This window comes from Dendrobates tinctorius, unplaced genomic scaffold (genome assembly GCF_039654945.1).
Source record: "Dendrobates tinctorius isolate UK_male_01 unplaced genomic scaffold, ASM3965494v1 ptg000021l, whole genome shotgun sequence".
NCBI lineage: Eukaryota > Metazoa > Chordata > Amphibia > Anura > Dendrobatidae > Dendrobates > Dendrobates tinctorius.
Window position 1 is genome coordinate 35687302 of NW_027361689.1, and position 19129 is coordinate 35706430.

Here is a 19129-nt window from a genome sequence, read left to right on the forward strand (position 1 = left end):
AGGACCAAGGATTCCCAGCAGGATGCTGCCCACAGCATCATATTGCCACCCACTGCTGGCGGCCACTCTGGTGGCATCTCTTCCCATGTTAAGAGGAGAAGCAGTCCATCTGCATGGTGAAAAGAGGCGATCCATCAGACTAGGCCGCCTTCCATTGCCCCAGGGTCCAGTTCTAATGCGCAGATTGTGGATGCCTTCAGTATAGATGGGTCAGCTCGGGCACTCGGACTGAAGAGCAGCCATGCAGCCTCCTTACACCGTAAACTGTCCTGACCATCTTTTTATCATTACCCTTTGCAAAGTGTTCTGCAGACTTTCTGGGTTACCAGTCCATCATCCTTAGACTGAATGGTTTTACTATGGCTGACCGGTGAATATTGTAGCAGGTAAAGCATTTGGATCACATCGTGCTCTACAACAAGACCCCAATATCACCACAAGCTTCTATAGCTAAAGCAAACTTCCAGAGGAACCCAGAAGAGTCAAGGTATGACCAATTTAACTGTTAAGACACATTTTAACAAAGACACAACTTCAATGGCGCTCAATCTACGACCCAAAGATCATAGGATTCTGGTAGATCAGCTCGGTACATGGATTTCAGATTAGCAAGAGAAAAGAATCCAAAGAGAAATGTCAAAACAGACGAGTAACAGAGCGATTGCCCTACAGGACCTTCACAGATATCCGCTAGCCCAGAGGCCGCTGTTCTCACCTGTGACCCACAGCCATCACTCTGGGGGTATCGGGATAAAGAGCAGAAGAGTCTGCAGATAGATGAGGATATGCATCCCGACATCAGAAGTCATCTGTCCCCCGGCTTCTTTTATCTGCACATACTATATCTAACCCTTCACCTTAAAAAAGGGCAAGTGCTAGATTAGAAAACACAACCCTGATAACACGAAAACCATCCTTGGGCAAAACCGAAAAAAAGGGTTGTACACGTGGCCACTTGTTTTCTCCCGATTTACCCAGGAGCAGGAAGTCTGCTCCACCAGCAAATCCAATGTATAGCCATCATTACAGCATAACCCAATGAGGCCGTCAACCTTCTCACCATCACACATAAGATGGCGGGCTGTGTGTCTCTGCCAAAACTCGACCACGATTTGCGTTTAGTTTTTCGACAGAACCAAGTCAGTAATTTTCTGTAGATCACTGCACAACTTCACCCCAACGTTTGGAAAACCCCAAAAGAACCGAGCAAGTGTAGCCTCCCCTCCATTACTGGCAGTGGGAACCCAGTGTTATTCTCGAAGGACTGGGGCTGTAGGGGAATAGTATTTTCTAACTTTGGAGAGATGCTCACAGAGTGGGATTCTGTATGAAAGCCAGACAAGACCGGTGTTTGCTCTTGTAACCAGGAGGCACAGCCATAGAATAAGAGTAACGACAGCCATGTCATATCCTGAGCAACAGGAATAACTCCTTTTCCTGATATTAATCTGCGTCAAACCCACAAAAGCCCCACCACAAGAGGGAGAGAAAAAAATTAAACAGTGAACTGTGGGCGAGCAGTGTAGGAACAGGTTCACGCTGTCAGATTATGGGAAAAGCGCTATTTTTACAAAACTGAAATTACAGTGAGAGGATCTGATTAAATTAGTGGGGGGAAAAAAAGCCAAGAAACGGGGTAATGTTACAAGTCAGGATGGAAAATTGCTCCAGGGCTTAATCCAAGGTTTATAAGTGGCCTTTTAAGAGATTAGTGAATTAGGATAATACAGGTCTTCTGTGTATGGATGGGATCACACCAACGCTGAGGACAAAGTTAATCAGAGCTCCGAGATTTGGGCAAACGGAAAAGAGAACATCTACAAAACTCAAGACGTAGCCCCGTAAGCAGGCCGGACACAATCCTGAGTCAGATTTGAAGCAGTTTTTCCTTTAGTGGTGCTGGAGAGCGCCTTTGGATCTGGCCCTTTCTAAAAACTACTAAAATCCACATTGAGAGGCGAGTGACGCCAAGTATGTGGTGTCCCGCGCTCAGTAAGCAAAGTGCACACGGTCCAGCAGGTTTGTAACAACCCCTGGAGCCGCTCGCCTCCATATGTAGAAGTGCAGCAAAACCCTCTTCTAGTGCCCGTTTGACACAACCTTCCCCATCGCCAAACACTGCCTCTTTTTAGGCCATGTATCGTTTATGCAGTGTTATTTCCACTTTGTTTTGTTCTTTTATTAATATTTTGAAAAAGGTTACGTTGAAGTTAAATGGCATGACAGTTCTGCCCAGCCAACTATTGGGAGAAAAATAAAATAAGTATTTCCTTCTGGGAGCCGCCTGCTTTCAGTCACGGGGCGGTGCAGGCAGCACTCACAGCACCGCTCAGCTGTATGCACGCCCCTGCACTTTCACAGCAGACTCTTCAGCACATCTGCGCCGAGCCAGTAGTCAAAGCGCCATGGAGCGCTCACAGTATACGAGCAGTGCTGCGAGTGATGACCAAGCGCTCCCGATACTGCCCCTTTGACTGAAAGTCGGCAGCTCCCGGGGAAGAAAAAAAGTTAATTTTCTACCAGAACATTTCAGCAAGGCAGTATTGGAACACCATTTCCCTGCGGATTAACCCTATGTCTGCAGGTGAAAAGCATTTCCCCCTTAGGTGACATGTATCCCTTAAAGTGCATAGTCGCAAGAAAAAATTAATTTAATTTTATTATAACAAGCACAATCAACAGACAAGATCACTAGTGGTAGTATTTTGTTGTGGACACACGAAACAAAACAAAAAACACTGCTTTTTACAACGTAGGAATGCAGTCTGGTGAACAAAACAGTCAGGAGCAACGAATGGAAAATGGGCACTGAACTGAAGCACGCCGTAGGGGCAAGCAATGCTAAATAATGGGACTGGAGTGGCCCTGGCTTCTGTGCCCTTTATTACCTTCTGCTAAGCCCCCTCTTTATTCCCATATGTCATGTAAAAAAAGTAATAAGTGGTTGAAGAGCTCCAAGAGGGAACTAGCAGCCCTTGATGCCCAGTAAGGCTCCGCCATCTCTCTGTTTGGAAAAGAAAATAATGAAAAGATTTTTTTTGCCATTTTCAAATTCATGACAGATGTACCGCGATTTTGCAAAAATCAAAGAAAATTCTGCATGGAGCTATACAACGGCTATATCATACACAGTGTCTAGAAATAGTCAGGCATCTCACGCGCCTCCTATAAAGGAGCAGAGGACGACAATCCTTACCACCTGGTTTGGTCAGCATGGCTGTGCCAGATTTCCGCGACATACCCTGTAAAGTGAGCGCTTCTTATAGGAACAATAAGGGCTTTTCAAACAAAAACACGAACCCGGTTTCTCCAAGTTTACACTCCTCAGAGGACAAGTGTCGGCCTGCGCTGCCGATCATCTGCCAAAAGGTCAAACAATTCAACACGTTGCTGGCTGCACCATCTGACACGTCTGCCAAAAAGTGCGACAACACTCCAGACGGTCTAAGGACAGTACTTCTTCCAAACTTCAATCACCGCTGTAGCAAAACCACAACTCTCAGCATGCACTGGCTGCCACAGGCATAAAGAGGAAGAAAGGAAAAAAAAAAAAAGAAAAGAAAAGGGAGGAAGGCTTTGTCTGCTGTACTCTTCCATGCAATGTCACCAAGGACATATAGGAGGACACGGAGGCCATTAACGCCCATTAATCATCGCAGTCATAATAAGAAGCCATGAGGAAAGTCAAGGTTAAAACATCTTTTCAATGAGCTCCGCGAGACTGTAGGTATTGGGCTTCGGCAGCATTAATGATGACCTCCATGTTCTCGCTGCAAGGCATTAGACACATGGAAAAAATATACCCCTTTAACTATTGATGGTGCAGAACAAAAAAAAATTAAAAATGATGACTTCTGCATGCAACTGGGACTGACAAGACATTACTGAGCTGCATAAAGATTGGCAGAGATGAGGTGACCCCTTAGGAGCCATCTTTGGCTGGGTTCCCATAGAGCTTTTGCCTCAAGAAACTCCCGAAAATCACGGTCATTAGGTCTCCGACTGGTGAAGCCCAAACACTTGCCTCATTGCTGGTATAAATCAGTATATTACTTGTGGGGGTCTCACCACTGGGAACCCCTCCATGAATACAGAGAATGGGCAGCCCATGTAAATAGAGCTATAGGGCGTATGCTGCTCCAGTCACGGTCTATGGCAGAGGTGGTCACTACTACGCCAATAGATGAGAAAGGACCTACAGGAGATCCCTGAGGTCAGACCCTCCCCGATCACAGAGCCAAAGTTAGTTTCGGACATATTAAGTGTCCTTTATACGGCAGGGGTCAGAGTAGAAGACAAAAAAGCCACCATGGTAATAGTGCAAGTAGTCAGCAGCTGCGGCTTAAAAAGAAAAAAAAAAAAAAAAAAAATTACTAAAACCTAAAATTAAATTAGGGCGGCTTCTCTGGCGAACATATTAATGAAAAGGGAAAGTTAAACTATTTTGTCAGTAGAATTTAATTACAGTGATTAATCACTTAACCAATTACCCATGGACGACAACTAGAAATGCCGGATTTAGTGTCGTGCCGATTGGCACAGGCTATTGACCGAGCGGAAGCTTCCGCCCTCCCGTAAGTGGAAGGGGGATCATAAACGTCTGACGAGAATCTAAACACATAGGACTCGTCCACCAAAAATGGTTAATGAGCTCTTAAGGTTTGGGCTGTGGGGCAGAATGTAATGAACAGACCTTATATCGTGAAACATTTACTAGATTTTCAGGCATGTGGTTACACGGATTAATGCTTCACTCTGTGCTGATGATGAATGGGGTAAAAAGCCAGATGACTGCGCAGCCGGCAGTCCGCTACTGTACAGTCATCGGCTGAAACCTTGGGACTGACTCATTCGGCATTTTTTCCCACCTAATCACTCAGAAATCAGTTTTATGGAATTTGTACAAGATGCCAGAGGGCAACTGAACCCCAGGATCAATAGCCTCACTGGGAGGAGCCCAATACGGATGGTGGCTTCTTAATAAGGCGTGGTCATACCATTATCATTTTCCCTTTAATGTGGGCAAAAAGGTTTTCAAGTAGAAACAGCTTCTAGGAAAGTTTCACTATTCCTTCCTCCCCCCTCCAATACAGTAAGGGGTAATGGACTTTTCTGGGACAATTTAGGCCTCAGACAGCCATCTCTCGTACAAGTACTGACCGATTGGTCAGTGCAAAATCATGGAGACGACATGTTCAATTCTGATCCAAGGTGTTGGATCAAAGTCAGCAATGCACGTCCTTGAAGAGGGAGGAAGCAAGAAGTTTTTCGGACAGCATTCAGATGTGATCAGAGGGTGGTCCAATTTTCAGATTGTTAGATAGCAGAAGATGGTGAACCTTTTTGCGTATAAGAGAAAAAACAAAACTGATAACACTAATGAAAGTTGTTTTCCCTTTGTATATGAAAAAAAAAAGTTACATGTGGACAAGGCCTTGCTGATGTTTTTTTTGTTATGTTAGTCCATTATGCAATTTTTGGGCCGAAACTCACAAAAAGACATGCAGCTGTCTTCTGGGCATTTTTGTTTTTTTGTCTTCACATTCACCTCTATGGTAAAAGTATGAAGAATCTTCCAAGCAGAAGCCTCCTCCAGAAAAAGGTCACTTCGTTTAACCGTTCATTGTTTCTCGGAAGCCTAAAGTGGTTAAGCGACGCTCAAAAGCCTTAATGTATGAACAGCTACTAGTTTTTACAAAGAAATGAAAAGCAAAAATCTACCTAGTTATGGTAGGCTTATACACACACTTTTCAGTCACTGCTGAGGGGGTCCCTCTGGGTAAAACTTGAGAACTGCTGGCCTTAAAGAACCTGGGATCACCAATAAAGAGGTAGTAGCCCCCTAACGAAGACCATTCAACTCCACCCTGTGTTCTGCCTCCCATTTCAACGACTGATCCTTTTGTTCTGTTGTGTAGCGAGATGAACTGCTTGTCAGGAGTCCAACAGCCGCCTTCTCCTGTAGTAAATACATGAGCCATTTGCCGAGAGCTCAAGTGTCCGGGTGAGCCACCGGCGATAGTTGCCTGCTAAGTGAACGATGGCTTACAGCGACCTCATGTGTATGGCCAGCTTTAGGGAAGGTTAGCCAAAAATTACATTAACCCATCTCAAAATCTATTTAACATCGACATCCCATGGATGTGAGCAAGGCTTCCCCACCATAATACCTTTTCCCGCAGATGCTATAGGTACTGTTGGCAGATTTACCCACCTGACTACCATGGATTCTCCCAGAGATCCAAGAGTCAACCTCAAGTTTTTGTTGCCGAAAAAATACAAGTCAGATTTTAATCTGACTTGTGAACATGGTCTTTGAGATCACCGATACACCAAGAGTAAACCCACAGATACCATCATCTTCATGGCAGGAACCACCTTGCATAAGTCAAAGCAGAATCGTTCTCCAGGCTCGTCTGTGGAGGCCAGAACCACCCACGCCAATCACAAAGTTCACGATGACAGAATCAGTCCTATCCAAAGCATCAAGAGTTAGAAAGAGCACATTGTAGGATAAATACTATAATTATTCCATGTATTTTATACAGCTTAATATAAAACCTTTAATAGAATATAATGTAGATTATGCCTAGGCACACACATTATAGCGGTAAAACGGTGGATTTACTTGTTCCGGGTATGCCCTGTAAGCATTTTGTAGGAATACTGGGAGAAGAGTGCTAACAGATGACCCAGATCTAACCGTATAGGCTTGTTACAGGATGAGTCTAGGGAGTGTTCAGAAGGCCTGGAGACAGAGTGTCTGATGGCTCAAGGAAGACTTGCGATGAATAAGTGCAGCACAAGAGAAGCCCTGCAGGCAGGATTGAGCAAAGGAAAGTTATGTAGAAATAGAAGACGCGTCAGTAATCATGAGATGAATCATTTTATATGAAGGACCTTTAATAGAAAAATATAGGGGGGGGGGGTTGTACACCTGGGTGGGCAAAGACAGGAGGTGCTCAATGCCCAAGGCTATGTTCACACGATGAACTCTGCTGCATTTTTCTTAATGCAAATTTCAAGCTTCATTTTACAGTACCAGCAAATGCAGAGATTTCTGAAATTTTATGCGCACACTGGATTTTTCCTGACAGATTTGGAAAACTGTTGTAGAGCACCGATATTGCAGACTATCACACTGGTCAGAGTCATTACCATCCATTTTGGCGAATATACCCAAGGAGGAATGGGCCTTCGTCTGACTGTTCTTGGCCAAGCAGTCTATTTTCAGGGAGAAGGCTGCTGGCAGATGCCTCCTATAGGAGAAGCTGATGCCCAGTTGGATCAAATAGGCTTGGGAGTTGTAATTCCCAATTCTTCTCTTCCCCCAATCATCTGTCAGCCAAGTGACAAAATTGTCCTCCATGACCTCTACAAAGTAAAACTTGTGCACATACCGGAGTTCTGCTCACTAGCACTGCATGGCTGGAGACTAGGAGCGTGCCTAAGCCTTTAAATGGTTCCATTACCCGTGGTGTCCCAAACCATCAGTCATAAGACCAGACTGTGACCACAATCACATGTCCTTATTTACCACAATCTGCCTTTTTTTTTTATACTGACTAAATCATTACGACTACATTTAGAGCCAGGAAACCCCCCTCGCAGCACTGAATTCGTCATGCATTTTCAGAATTTATGCCAAGACTCCTTGAGGATTGCCGTCCTCCGATAAAGCAGTTCTGCTCTCCAAAACAATGGGGCACTTCAAGTATTACACGCTACAAAAATAGAGAACGCGGCTACATAAAAATCCAGATTTGGCCATTTTGGAGATCTATTCTGTCAATGCTGCAGTATCCAGGTCTATCCACATTGGTAAACCAGCAGCCATCACCCTTTGATGTAACAGAGCATGAAGAGCTCCAACCTCTAGCCGGCACCGGGGTTGACGGGCGATTTGGGGGTGAACATTGCAAAAAGGGTCCCGGGCCAAGCTTCTTCAGATTACTCCACACACACTAACCGGTGCCACCATAGGTGGTCCAAACCAGCAAATTACTTCCCATTGAAATAACAAATCTGTGTCATCCATTACATCAAAGTTGGAGCGAGGGCAGAAAAGTACATAGGACAATGGTATACAACGAGCAGGAGGAGTCCAGATAAGGCAACATAACCTCAGAAAATACAAAACGAGATGTAGGGAATATATAGAAGAAAAAAAAAAAAAAAAAAAAAAAAAAAAAAAAAAAAAAGAGCTTCTTGCAGACACGACAGGTGAGCGACTGCCGCAGACTAATGATTTGCATGAGACACCACATCAGTGGAGTCTGGGGTGAGCTAGGACTTCCGGGCAGGCGAGAGGGGGGTTCCAGCATCTGTAGACCTGGCAGAAAGCAGATTAAGAGAAGCTGCACATGAGACTCAGAACAGTTCCAGGACATATGACTCTGGTATGTGTACCAAAAGCGGATGCAGAAGTTTCTCAACGTGTGCACGTACCCTTACCGCTACTAAATAGACTGTGTGGATGGGTACACTAGAAGTGGGCACATTTTCTGCATTAATTCCAGAAATATGGAGACTGATCTAATGCAGTCCATCTAGAATCAAAAAAGTGACCCCTTTGGGAGGACTGGAAGCTGACAGTGTCCTTAAGTCCAGAACAAGAGGAGATGATGTAAGTGCGGCCAACTGCTCAATGACCCATTCATCATGGACACTGATCCATGCTCCTGGGGCGTCAGTGACCGGTCCCTCCTGACAGGCTTAAAAGTAGCAGTCTGTTTTGATTTTAGATTTTAATTTACCTCCCAAGGGGTAAAGTTATAAACAAAAAAAACCCACACCTTTCACAGACTTCTATAAAGGGGTAAAACGAAAGAAGAATCCCTCAACTAATTAGACAAGAATGTCAAATTTCTAGAATTATTACCTGGGATGAGTCGAGCCCCGACTGTGGCACATAAATTTGGAAGCAAGCTAGAGAAATAATATCGGCCATTCCTCTAGACACCGGACGATGTCCTGCAGATGTCCTACTCCCGGGCGGGCACAGACCGGTTACTACATCCACAGCTCATCATCGGCAATGGCTTACTTATTAATACAGCTTTATACAAAAAACAAAATGGCATAATTATCTTACTGTTATCTACGTGAACCCTGAGCTCAGCCCTTATAAAAATTAGTTATAGTCCATTTCCGGACACGTGAAGTACTGTTTTTCTAATCTCTGCTCTGAATCCACTCCTGTGTCTCCATTCAATGTCAGCAAGCAGTTAATCCTGAATGCTATCTATGTGTTTTCAACTCTGCAAGCTTATATCTGGTAACCAGCTTTTCCAATCTCTGCTCTGAATCCACTCCTGTGTCTCCATTCAATGTCAGCAAGCAGTTAATACTGAATGCTATCTATGTGTTTTCAACTCTGCAAGCTTATATCTGGTAACCAGCTTTTCCAATCTCTGCTCTGAATCCACTCCTGTGTCTCCATTCAATGTCAGCAAGCAGTTAATCCTGAATGCTATCTATGTGTTTTCAACTCTGCAAGCTTATATCTGGTAACCAGCTTTTCCAATCTCTGCTCTGAATCCACTCCTGTGTCTCCATTCAATGTCAGCAAGCAGTTAATCCTGAATGCTATCTATGTGTTTTCAACTCTGCAAGCTTATATCTGGTATATAGTTTTTTCAACTTACTCTGCTTGTCCCCTTATGTTGTGAGGTCAAGAAACTTTTCAAAGTGCTTTATGATCCATGTAGTGCTGGACATGTGTTTATTTGACCACAACATTTTATTGGGTCCTGGTGTCTCAATGTAGTGTGATTGATTAACGAGCAGAGAGAGCCCAAAAAAAAAAAAAAAAAAAAAAAAAAAAAACTTAGCCTTAACCTCCTATATATTCAGACCTAGCTAGGGGGAGCATTTATGCACATGTAATCTAAGTACATGTATCAAAGTACTTCTGGCAGTTATAACATGGCAGTTAGACAGGGCAGGAGACAGGTAAGACATTTATATACATCTACTCTCTGTACATTTGGAGTACAACAAATATATACCATATGCATTTGTGTAATTTTTATCCTGGCCGCTGCATTCACACACATCCACCGCCCTGGCATTAACTCTCCACACTCCATCCATATTGGCCCCTCGCTTCTTTCCTCTCCTATGTATAGCAATCATGCTCTTTTCACATTGTTAAATTGCACAGATCCAGCCAGTCCCACCATTCAACACCAGAGACGCTCTCACAAATCACTTAACCATCTGCTCACTCTTTCTATCCTCCTTCTCCTAGTTGCAGGAGACATTGCTCCCAACCCTGGTCCCCCGTGTTATAGAAAGTCAAACCCCCCAACTGCTACACTCAGAAACCCCTCTAATCTTATTAATATTCCCTGCATGCCATCTGTCTCTCTTAATTGTGCACTTTGGAATTCTCGCTCAGTGTGTAACAAACTCTCCTTCATTCATGACTTCTTCCTTTCTAATTCTCTTAACCTCCTGGCTCTTACTGAAACCTGGATCCAGCAGTCAGATACTGCCGCTGCTGCTGCTCTTTCATACGGGGGGCTACACTTCTCTCATACCCCAAGATCAGACAATAGAGCTGGTGGAGGCGTTGGTCTGCTCCTATCACCAAAATGTACCTTTCAGGTTATCCCTCAAGTACCCTCACTTGTCTTCCCTTCTTTTGAGGTCCATGCCGTCAGACTCTACACCCCCTTCTCCATGCGAGTGGCGGTGGTGTATCGTCCACCCGGCCCCTCCCATCAGTTCCTGGATCATTTTGCCACTTGGCTTCCACATTTTCTCTCCTGTGACATCCCTACCCTCATCATGGGAGATTTCAACATCCCCATTGCTCTTCCCCTCTCCCCATCTGCTACTCACCTTTTATCTCTAACCTCCTCATTTGGCCTTTCGCAGCTTACTAATTCTCCAACGCATGAAGACGGAAACTCCCTCGACTTGGTCTTCTCTCGGCTTTGTGCAGTGGATGATTTTGCAAACTCCCCTCTCTGACCACAATCTTCTTTCATTCTCTATCAAGAACTGCCAGGCTGCTCAGGTCACCCCCACTGTCCAGACTTATAGAAACATACAGGCCATTAACACCCAGAAACTTCTGAAGAACTTGCAGTCTTCATTGGCCCCTATCTCCTCCCTCTCATGTCCCGATTCTGCATTGAAGCATTACAATGAAACACTTCAAACTGCCCTGGATGAATTTGCACCCCCTATAAATAGAACACCACAACGCAGACGGCGACAACCCTGGCACACGGTGCAAACACGTTTCCTGCAGCGGTGCTCCAGGTGCGCCGAACGTCTGTGGAGAAAATCCAATCTACACGAAGATTTCATCCATTTTAAGTTTATGCTTAGAACATACAACACTGCCCTTCACCTCTCCAAACAAACCTATTTCAACACCCTCATCATCTCACTGTCCAATAACCCGAAACGTCTCTTTGACACTTTTCATTCTCTACTCAATCCAAGAGTACAGGCCCCAACCACGGAGCTCCGAGCTGACGATCTGGCCAATTACTTCAAAGAAAAAATTGACCAGATCCGACAGGAAATTATCTCCAAATCCCCTCATACCATGCACTGTCCTCCCTCCCCCACTGCATCTAACTCACTCTCTGATTTTGAACCAGTCACAGAAGAAGAAGTAAGCAGGCTCCTTGCATCTTCTCGCCCAACTACTTGCACCAGTGACCCATTTCCGTCACATCTCCTCCAGTCCCTTTCCCCTGCTGTCACCCCTCACCTAACTAAAATATTTAACCTCTCTCTCTCTTCTGGTATTTTTCCCTCCTCATTTAAGCATGCCATCATACATCCACTACTTAAAAAACCATCCCTCGACCAAAACTGTGCCGCTAACTATAGACCTGTCTCTAATCTTCCCTTCATCTCTAAACTCCTGGAACGCCTGGTCCACTCCAGTCTTATCCGCTATCTCTCAGAAAACTCTCTTCTCGACCCTCTCCAATCCGGTTTCCGCTCTTTACACTCCACTGAAACTGCCCTCACTAAAGTCTCTAATGATCTGCTAACAGCTAAATCAAATGGTCATTACTCCATGCTAATTCTCTTGGATCTCTCTGCAGCATTCGACACTGTGGATCATCAGCTCCTCCTCACTATGCTCCATTCCATTGGCCTCAAGGACACCGTTCTCTCCTGGTTCTCCTCCTATCTCTCCGACCGCTCCTTTACTGTTTCTTTTGCCGGTTCCTCCTCCTCTCACCTTCCCCTTACTGTTGGGGTTCCTCAAGGATCGGTTCTAGGCCCCCTCCTCTTCTCCTTGTACACTGCCCCTATTGGTCAAACAATCAGTAGATTTGGTTTCCAGTACCATCTCTATGCTGATGACACCCAATTATACGCTTCTTCTCCTGACATCACGCCAGCCTTTCTAGAAAACACTGGCGATTGTCTAAACGCTGTGTCTAATATCATGTCCTCACTATATCTGAAACTGAACCTGTCAAAGACTGAACTCCTTGTGTTTCCTCCCGCTACTAATGTACCTACACCCGACATTGCCATTTCCGTCTGTGGTTCCACTATTACTCCCCAGCAACATGCCCGCTGTCTTGGGGTCATACTTGATTCCGAGCTTTCCTTTGCCCCCCACATTCGATCACTGGCTCGCTCTTGTCATCTGCACCTCAAAAACATTTCTAGAATTCGACCTTTTCTTACTTTTGACTCTGCAAAAACTCTTACTGTTTCTCTTATTCATTCTCGTCTCGACTATTGTAACTCTCTTCTAATCGGTCTCCCTCTTACAAAACTCTCCCCTCTCCAATCTGTCTTGAATGCTGCAGCCAGGATCATATTCCTCACCAATCGTTACACCGATGCCTCTACCTTGTGCCAGTCATTACACTGGCTACCCATCCACTCCAGAATTCAGTATAAACTTATTACCCTCACCCACAAAGCCCTCCATGGCTCAGCACCACCCTACATCTCCTCCCTTGTTTCAGTATACCACCCTACCCGCGCCCTCCGTTCTGCTGATGACCTGAGGTTAGTATCCTCAATAGTCAGAACCTCCCACTCCCGTCTCCAAGACTTTACACGTGCCGCGCCAATTCTTTGGAATGCACTTCCCAGGTCAATACGATTAGTCCCCAATCCCCACAATTTTAAGCGTGTCCTGAAAACGCATTTATTCAGACTGGCCTATCGCCTCAACACATTAACCTAACCTATCCCTGTGTGGCAGAGCCAAAAGTTTTACCATAACCAGGTTCCCAGCATCATGTTCCCACATGCTTTATGCATCCATTAGCCCTCTGTGTCTGTACTGTTACACACTTAACATTATGGCTGGTCCATACAATCAGGGCAACTGTTACCACCCACCTTTCGTGTCTACCTCTTTCCTCATAGACTGTAAGCTTGCGAGCAGGGCCCTCACTCCTCTTGGTATTTGTTATAATCTACTGTATGTGATTATTGTTATGCTGTAATGTCTATTGTCTGTACAAATCCCCTCTGAAATGTAAAGTGCTGCGGAATATGTCGGCGCTATAAAAATAAAATTTATTATTATTATTATTATTATCGTTCTGCAGCTTTCACTACAAGAAGGATAAACACAAGCAGCCACATCTTCTATGGAGAGGATTAGTGGTTCACCCGGAATTTGAGGGACTTCCACCATTATGCGCTCACAACATTTTTTAGCATCACTAGGTAGTCTTTATTGAAAATCAGATAATGCCCTACCTGTCCTTATAGCCAAATGTTAAGGTCCATACTAACAAGGCAAGTGTCTAAACCACTATGTTGGCACGTCAGAGGTCGACCACCTAAAAACCTGGAGCAGTGTTCCTAGCTCTCTACAGTGAGGAGCACAAGCCAAAAGCAAGACTTGCAAGACTAGTGCCGATAGGAGAAGACATGGCGAACTTAGTACAGGACTTGCCAAAGATTTGCATGGTTAGTGCTCATACTGATAAGCTAGGCTTACAGGAAGACCAAACCATTTTCAGGATGAGCTGCAAAAGCATATTAGATGCAATAACCTCCCAAGAGGAGCATTCAACAAGCCAAGACTACTAGAAAGTAAGGAAAAATGCAAAATCCATGAACCGGTTACTTTCCAGCCCAACAATCCTACTATAGAAGGTTCTTTTATAGGAGGGTAAATCTTTTTATAAATGGATGACTCTAGAAACACTAAAAAGATTTGCTTTTTGCAAACAGAATTTGGCTGTGAAATTTTAAAGGTTGTTCCTTTGCTGTACGTAGAAACTAAACATTAGACAATATTAGTCACATTTCCCCTGACCTTGATTGAGCAGAGGACAACCAGGTAGTAGTGGAGGTGGTGTACAAGGTCACTGGATCCAATGTACTTTGTCTGGGCAAAACCTGCGGTGACTCAGTGTGAATAGTACACAAGGGAGAGCCAAATCACACATCATGACAAGTCAATACCCGTGTCTACAAGGTTAGGAAGACAATATATGGATATCACCGAGAGCATTAATCCATAATGTACATGGCTGAACCCAACAAGGAACCCATTTTTACTGACATGAAAAAGCAGAAATTTTTGCAAGTGACACAAGGAACGTTTATAAGCCATCTATGGGACTGCAGAAACTGCAAGAGGGGCCCAAGAGGAGTATGGACAAGAGTGACCAAAACTGCTTATGGCAGATATGTCATAACTACACCCAATATGCCACAAGTTTACCAAAGAAGAGTTGTCAGTCTGTATCTGGCCAGAAGCCTCCATGCCACCCTCACTATACTAGGTTTGCACACAGATCAATATTGCCCAAAGATTATGGGTGGTCCTGTAATACTCCATTACATCTCACAATCAGTCCTTCAGAAGCCAGCCCATCACCACACAATCAACCCACGCAGTGTCAGTCCTTACGCAGTTTGCCTTTCTTGGGACACCAACTATACAGACAGCTTCCGTATTAGGGAGTAGTTTTTTGTACATGGTACTATAAAGCCAAAATTCTGGTCTGACGTTTGCTCGGGTTTCTCCAAGCTTCTGATCTACCTATGAAGATGGATCCCAGCAACGCCAGATGATTTTCTCAGAGGTTTTGTTTGGGAAGAGTTATTTTTCTCCATTCTGATGGGATATGACCCATGTGAGGGTGTCTCAATACTCAGAACTAAAATTACATGGCCATCAAGCCCGATAGCGCTCACAGTATCATCCGGACTGGACTCTAAGTTGACGGAAGTCATTGTGATCACGTGGTGGACAGCAGACCCTATGCAGGAGGTTACCAGGGCAGACTTCACTAACAAGTCCTGATTGAAATGGGGGGGGGAGGGGGGGGGGTGGAAAAAAAAAGGGACAGAACGTGATATGACGGGATATATGGCCATCTTTGCAGAGTTGGTCATAGAGAATACTTCAGCCATTAAATCCATACTTTGTTCTCCTAGATGTCCCATAGATACACCGATAACAGACAACGCTGGTCTACAGAAGTAGCATACTGTCTTACAGCCGGAGTTGTCACGGGATAGCTTTTCCAGGAAACCAGTCTGTCGGTAAACATGTCATTTGAGTCACCTGCTTTGTCCTCCTGTAATTTTACTTGTGCCAATTTCTGCATTGCTTTACCAGATTATATTACAAACATGAAGCTCGGTGATGGCTTCTTGCAGGTATGAAATGGTCTGCATAGTCATCTATGGTGGTGCTTGTATCCAGCCTGTGGACATACTGGTCATAAGACTGGAGTAATGGTTCATGACTTTTTTTTTTTTTTTTTTTAGGGGACAGACAGGTGAGGCGCATTTATCCCCTGGGAGCTCTATGTAATCTCACACAAAATTAGGAGTTTTATTTTTTCAGTTTTCCAATTGATGGAGCTGCGTGAGAATTTTTTTTTGCGTTGCCAGCTGACTTACTGATGCAACTTTTTTTTAATGCAGTACATTTATTATTTTAAATATACAAACTGAATTTGTTTTCACTATTTAAGAGGAAAAGGAAAAAAAAAAAAAAAAAAAAATGAAAGTGCAAAAAATAAAGTTGCAAAACTGGTATAGGTCAATACACGTAAAGAGATAAGTTGGCTACAACTGAAGTAACAGCGCCGCTTTCTCTCCCCGCAAAACACAAGCGCTTCAGACAAATGACTTGATATGGGTTCAGGAACACACCCAGATCAGTGTTGTAACATGTCAGGTGCGAGCAGATCGGCACTGGGCAGGATGCTGGGCTTGGCAGCACTTCTGAGAAGGAAAATAAAAGGAAAAAAATAATACCGCAGATGACTAAGTGAAAAACGAAAGCCGACTCCAGATAAGCCAGCGCAGCGCGCCATTCATGGCATTGCATCACACCAGGAACACGTCAGGCTCCACTTTTACTTTCTTGTACCAGTTAGCGCAACCACCAAGACATGTGGGAGCAAAAAAGGAGCCTTACCTACCCCCGTCACTCCAATTGTAGGATGAATTATAGATAAGTGCCCAATTAGGAGAGCGGATATCCACTGATCACATCACAGTCTGCACAGATCTGGGTGCAAAAGGTTACCAGATTGTTTGGATGATCTGCACAGTTTTTCCTTGACTACGCCGAGAAGGTCCTGACCACATTTTTATCAAAAGTCACTGGTACACCTAAAAAGCAACACTTGTACCTATGTACTTGTACATACCCCTTCTTAAAGATCCCACATGATGCCCAATAAAGAGATCCGCCGCCATAACTCAAGATGATCGGCGATCCGACATGCCAGATGCTTAACTCTAGTCAATCAATTGTTCGAGGCGCCCCAACATGTAAGACTGTCGGCTGAAAGCAGTCGATAGACTCATGTCAAGCAAACCTGCCTCTAACGTATATAAGGAGTTCATCAGTGGCTATATTCATCAGATTGGAGCGGCTGACCATCAGGTCTCTATAGGAGCGGTTGCCCCCCAATGGTATAGGGAGCTGGCCTCCCCTCTAACACTCACACCCCTCCAACCTATTCTAAACTCTGCTGCCCGACTAACCCACCTGTCCCCCCCACTATTCCCCAGCTTCTCCCCTCTGTCAATCCCTGCACTGGCTCCCCATTACCCAAAGACTCCAGTTCAAAACCCTAACCATGACATAGAAAGCCATCCACAACCTGAGTCTTCCATACATCTGTAACCTCGTCTCCCAGTACTTACCTGCACGCAACCTCCGATCCTCAAGATCTCCTTCTCTACTCACCTCTTATCTCCTCTTCCCACAATCGTATACAATTCTCTGGAACTCTCTACCACAACATATCAGACTTTCGCCTACCATGGAAACCTTCAAAAAGAACCTGAAGACCTACCTCTTCCGACAAGCCTACAACCTGCAGTAACCACCGATCCACCAAACCTCTGCACGACCAGCTCTACCCTCGCCTACTGTATCCTCACCCATCCCTTGTAGATTGTGAGCCCTCGCGGGCAGGGTCCTCTCTCCTCCTGTACCAGTCGTGACTTGTATTGTTTACGATTACTGTACTTGTATTTATTATGTATACCCCTCCTCACATGTAAAGCGCCATGGAACAACAACAACAACAACTAACCCTGGACAATGCTGGGTCTATTTCCACAATTGATACTCCCATGAGTGACAGATGGCCTTTTGCCCACTATCATGGCGCACCAATGTTGATGGATCAAAGTGCACAAACATCAAAGCGGCCAGCTTCCACGACAGAATCACTGAAGATCCAAGACCTGCCCTCAAGGAATAGTCAGAGTGACTACAGATCCATTACCTGCTTGGCAGGACTTCGTACGCCATGTGATCACGTATGCACTTCATATAAGTGGTGCGCCCCCCCAAAAAAAGTGTTTGGTATTCAGGGGGCTGAAAACTGCTGGACAGTGGTGTGTCAATGGGGAGGGGAATACACAAACCATGAAATAAGAACTGAACCTGACCTCTACAGAAAACTAGGCAGCTGGCGGACGCAGCTACAAACCACTTTCACCGCACACCCTTTAATAAGGTGTTGTACGTCTTGAGCAATTTTACAGCATTATTATATAAGACACCATAAAGTCAACTGCACAGAAGTACGAGCCGGTCACACACACCTTTCCGGGCAAAAGTTACATCTATAAAAATAATACTAAGTAAATTTCAGTCTGGGGAGGAAAAAAAAAAAAAAACCTCACCAGAAGTCCGTAGGTTAAGAGTAGGAAAGTGTTTCCTGGAGGTTTATTTGTAATGCAGACCACAAGGGCGGTTTTAAGGCCGCAGCTACCGCTCATTAGGAAAATTCGACATTTCATCCAGATTCATCCTTTTTACAGCTTTGTGTAAAAAGAGGGAAAAAAGTTATAAAAAAAAAAAACCCACAGAAGAGTTTAATATATTACATTCATTTCAGTGTCAGGAGGTAGGGCCCATATTGGGAGAACTGGGGTCCAGTGAACCCCCATGATCATCATGGCCTTTGAGGACATGGGCCACCCTGGTGCTCAGCGATGAGTTTGACACATCTGGCGGGTCAGCAAACAAATGCTCAGATGGGTATTCTTAGCCGATGCGGGGCTTGCAGTCGCGCCTAGGCTCTGGAGCCTAAGAGGGACCAAAATGCCCCTTTGGCAAGACCAATATTATTGTTGGGAGATCTTGCATTGCAGTGCACGAGCTTCAAGTTACACCATGGGGAATTCCCATTGCATAGACAAGAAAGCTTACCGTATAGCGTATATACTCGAGTACAAGCCGAGATTTTCAGCCCTTTTTTGGGCTGACAGTCCCCCTATCGGCGTATGCTCAAGTCATATTGGGGGGGGGGAGCGCGGGTGTCAGATCATGCTGACCCCCAGCAATATAGAGGCAAGTGGTTTTTTTTTTTTGTTTTTTTTTAATAGCAGCAGCAATATATGGGCCACCATTAACCCTTGTGCAGCATTTTATGGGGGGGGGGTATTTATAGAGCATCTTTTTAGATCTCAGCTTTGGTGCGAGGTTCTCACCACCATTCAAAGTACCCTCAGGGGTTAACTAGCAGATACAGCCTGGAGGGGGGGTCGCCAAATATTAAAACATAACCTTTAGACTGTGTACCCATGTAAGCGTTTTTCCCGCTAAAAACACTTCAAAATCGCATACAAGAAGCATCCCATTCATTTTAATGAATTCCGCACTTTGTTCACATTGATGTGT

General features: G+C 44.7%; 1 protein-coding gene across 2 annotated transcripts in view; it reads right to left on the bottom strand.

Moving 5' to 3' along the window:
• The window catches only part of SDC1 (syndecan 1), a 39006-nt gene that overhangs the window by 6938 nt on the left and 12939 nt on the right, over positions 1–19129 (bottom strand). The window lies entirely within an intron of this gene.